At 35.4% G+C, this 3,897-nt stretch overlaps 1 pseudogene; it reads right to left on the minus strand.

Annotated features, from left to right (window-relative positions):
• Window positions 1–2,925: 2,925 nt before the first annotated feature.
• LOC111896495 (3'-5' exonuclease-like) lies at window positions 2,926–3,561 on the minus strand (annotated as a pseudogene).
• Window positions 3,562–3,897: the final 336 nt, after the last annotated feature.

Here is a 3,897-nt window from a genome sequence, read left to right on the forward strand (position 1 = left end):
TTAAATTCATATTTTACGTCGCTCGGCGTCGTGCCGGTTCTGTCGCGAAACTTCGACAGGTCATAACTTCTTCGTTATAACTCGGATTTTGGCATTCCTTATATCTCCGGAATCCTTGTTCCAACCACTACAACTTTATGCAAAGATATCGGGTTTATCTCACACTTTAATTTTGACGCTTATTTTATTCTTAATTCATTAAATTCTAATAATTAAGAAAATAAACACATAAATCACATAATTCACAAATAATACATTTTTATTATTTCAAGTTGAGTTACAAAGGTTAACCTAGACTATTACATTGCTAAAAATGGCAAGCCCAGAAACACAGGCGTTACAACCTCCCTTAAAATATTCATGATACCCTCCTCCCTAAAGGGATAAAGAGAAGAGAAATTGGTGATGGAATCCAAGAAAGGGATTGTAAGATAAGGTTGCTTTAAAATGGCTTTTACATACGTGATCAATCAATTAAGGAACTTACATATGCTATAAAATGACTAATTGGAATGTAATTAATCACATAAGGAACTTACATATGTTATAAAATGGCTTTAACATATAAGGAAAATGACACAAATGCACTACGAACTTTGTAGGGTTTATCCTTTTAGACCCTAAACAATTTTTGTGGCCTTATGAGGGCACAAAGTTGTTTTTGTCAGGTGGATTACATCCTTTTGACCAAATTGAAGGGGTCAGCCGGTTACTTCTTTGACACAATGACATTTGTTGACCAATTTTCTTATATTGACTTTGAATTTTCCCATACTCTCTCTCTCTCTCTCTCTCTAATTCTCTCTCCCTGAAACCCACCTGCAAATAGAGGTCCTGTACTCCTGCTCCTGCTGTAGCTAGCATCATATCAACAAATAAGGGGATTGAGTTTTTTGTTTAATCATTGACCACCGTTTGTTGTCTCCGGTGAACCTCACCGACCATCTAATAGCCACATAATTGCTTCTACTTATCTAGTCGTACCCGATCATCTTCTTCGGCATGAAGATTGGCTATGTTTGTCAACAATCTTGATAACCCACATCTGTCATTGTGGGGTTCGTATGTTCATTGAGTAACATGTTGCTTGAAGTTATATCCACAACTACGTCCAATATTATGTGCATGTTTGCTAGCCCATAAATAAGAATAGAGTAATTTTTTTAATCTTGAAGCTCCAATTTCTTAGAGCTCTAATACCGACAGCCACCCACCTTTCTTTCCTCTTTCTTATTCACGTAAACAGTGCCTCTCCGCCTTCTCTCTAAATCTTGATTTGATTTTGCAAAAGAACATTACGAACACATACAAATCACATGATACCAAAGGACGAGCGAGGGTCAGTGAGTGACCAGAGGAAGAAGGAGCGATTTCTAATTCACACACACATGTAACTTTTTGAAACAATTTCAGATTCATAAACACATACACATATCGTTTTCAGAAACGAAAACATACACATAAAAATCGATATTTGGGGATGAACATATAGAAATCAATTTCCAGAACCAAACCTACATATACACTTACATAAATCGATTATAAAATTGGATTTATGGGTTTTCTTTTGAGTGTTTGTTGAGCACTGCATTTTGGATAACCCAAAAATATGGAGAGAGCGAGAGTAGGTGTGCATGAGTGTATGTTTGTTCATGAATGGATGTGGAATTTTGATTAAAAGATGAAGAAGATGAAATGTTCTTTTGGGTAAAAAGAAAAGAAACAGGATGAGAGAGAGAGAGAGGTAGGCCCCAAGTTTTGTCAATAAAACCGGGGAAAAGAGGTGAAAATGGCTAAATAAACAGGTTCCCTCTACTTGGTTTCCTTATTAGGTCAAAAAATAAGTTAAGTGGCTAAAAAAGTAGACCCTAAAAACATTATAGGTCCTATATGTCATTTTCGCTTAACATATACTACTATGATCTAAAGATTACCATGCATGTATCTATCAGATGAAAATCAACCGGTTGACATTTTGTCTATGATCAAATCAATTGGTTATTATTATGAGAAGTTCACTGAATAGTTAAATTGATTCGGACCTAAAATAAATTGAAACGTCAAGAAGTGCTCTAACCTTTTAGGAGATTTGTCAAGTCTGTTTTCGGGTATCATTGAAGAAGTATGCTTGATTAACTTTTCAAATCGTATCTTAGACCACAACTAAGAGCTTAATTCTGCTTGAAAGTGGTTAACGGTTCAATCTTAATTCTGCTTGAAAATCTAATTAAATAATCGATTCATTCTAAAAAAAAGACAATAAGGGCATTCACGATGATTTACTACTTTGAGGTTTAGTGCTTACAAAATTATGATGGAAAATGACCAAAATTAACACACGCGCGTTACCATACTTTTGATGAGAAAATTGGAGGAAGATCAACAGATTGATAAGAAACTCCAATCATCATAAAGATAACATGGCTTGGGATGACATTGTAACATATAAGTTGCAATCAACTCCTATCAGAAAACGATTTAACCATAACCAATTCGAGATTTACCTTTAGCAAAAAAAACGATATGAACTCAATATCTTTCCTTGCTACTCCTTACTAATTCAATATTCTATAGAAATTCAAGAATAGAGATCTTTAATTTTATCATACCATCAGGAAATGATTTAGTTATATATTTGCGCCCATGTTTATTTCTGATGGCCTTAGCTAAAAAATATCGGACAGATTGTTTTATGATCTAGTGGGATACTATATATTATTATGAAAAAATAAAAAATCAACAACTGTAATGATTGAAAATTAAAATCATAAACTTTCCAACTGACATTGCGAATACTGTCAAAATACAACGTAGAAATTCATAAAGAAACATTAGAATTCAAATACACCCAACAAAAAAAAAACCTCTTGCATGCAACTTAGAAACCCATAACAAGACACCACCAGATAGAGAACTAGATTTTAATTAATCTTCAAGGAAAAGCTTGTGAGCAATCTTGTATGACGCATACGCGTCAATACATGCATACTCCACTTGTTTTTCATTAAGAACCCTTGCATCCCACTCGCTCCTGCACACATGCAATGGCTTCTCCATGTAGAGTCCTGCTACGTCCCTTGCAATATGCTTCAAACCTGGCTTCCTACTATACATGTAAGGCCATCTCTTTATTGTCTCAGACCGAACATCTGCACTTCTAGAACAATCCAATCCATACTCATTCTTAAGCTTTAAAATATCCTCATCTACCTCAACTCCAACAAAAGTAAACCTAGGGTTCAGAAGGAAGCACTTCAGGGACAATGGAATCTCATCAACGTAGAAGAGTTAGATGATTAGGCACTTTTTGTCGATGCATAGTTGAAGAGTGGCAGATTTGTTGCTCATTGACGGGTTATGGTGAGGCCTCCATTCAACATCCAACCCTACCACCATTTTTGGGTTGCGTGCATAGATGATGACGATATCATCCACCCATGTCTTTATGATGGCAGCTTTGTTAGTCACCGTGGTCTCTATTGTTTTGCCATCGTAGTTAACATGATATTTTGACGATGATGAATCGCGGGTTATGGTTTGGATGCTGCTACGAACATCCATGGCCACTGGTTTGTTTGTAAACAAGAAAGAGAAGTAGATTTGGAAGTTTCAAAGTGATAACCGAAGATATATAAGGGCAGATGATTATTTATATTCAACTTGCAACTCAAAAGGCGTTTGGACTTGGTCACCTGGATATTTTCAATCAATTAACCTTTCGGATTTCGGTAATTCAGTTTTGCTACAACTAAGCCATGAAATAGTGAACGGTCATTTGTAAAATTTAATGCGTCATCAGCAATCCACAGCTAATTCTATCAATTTCCTATGCAAGTAATTACTTCATATCGAATATTGAATACAGTATTCAAATTTGTTACTTCATATCCTCTCGCC

This window comes from Lactuca sativa, chromosome 4, assembly GCF_002870075.4.
Source record: "Lactuca sativa cultivar Salinas chromosome 4, Lsat_Salinas_v11, whole genome shotgun sequence".
Classification (NCBI taxonomy): domain Eukaryota; kingdom Viridiplantae; phylum Streptophyta; class Magnoliopsida; order Asterales; family Asteraceae; genus Lactuca; species Lactuca sativa.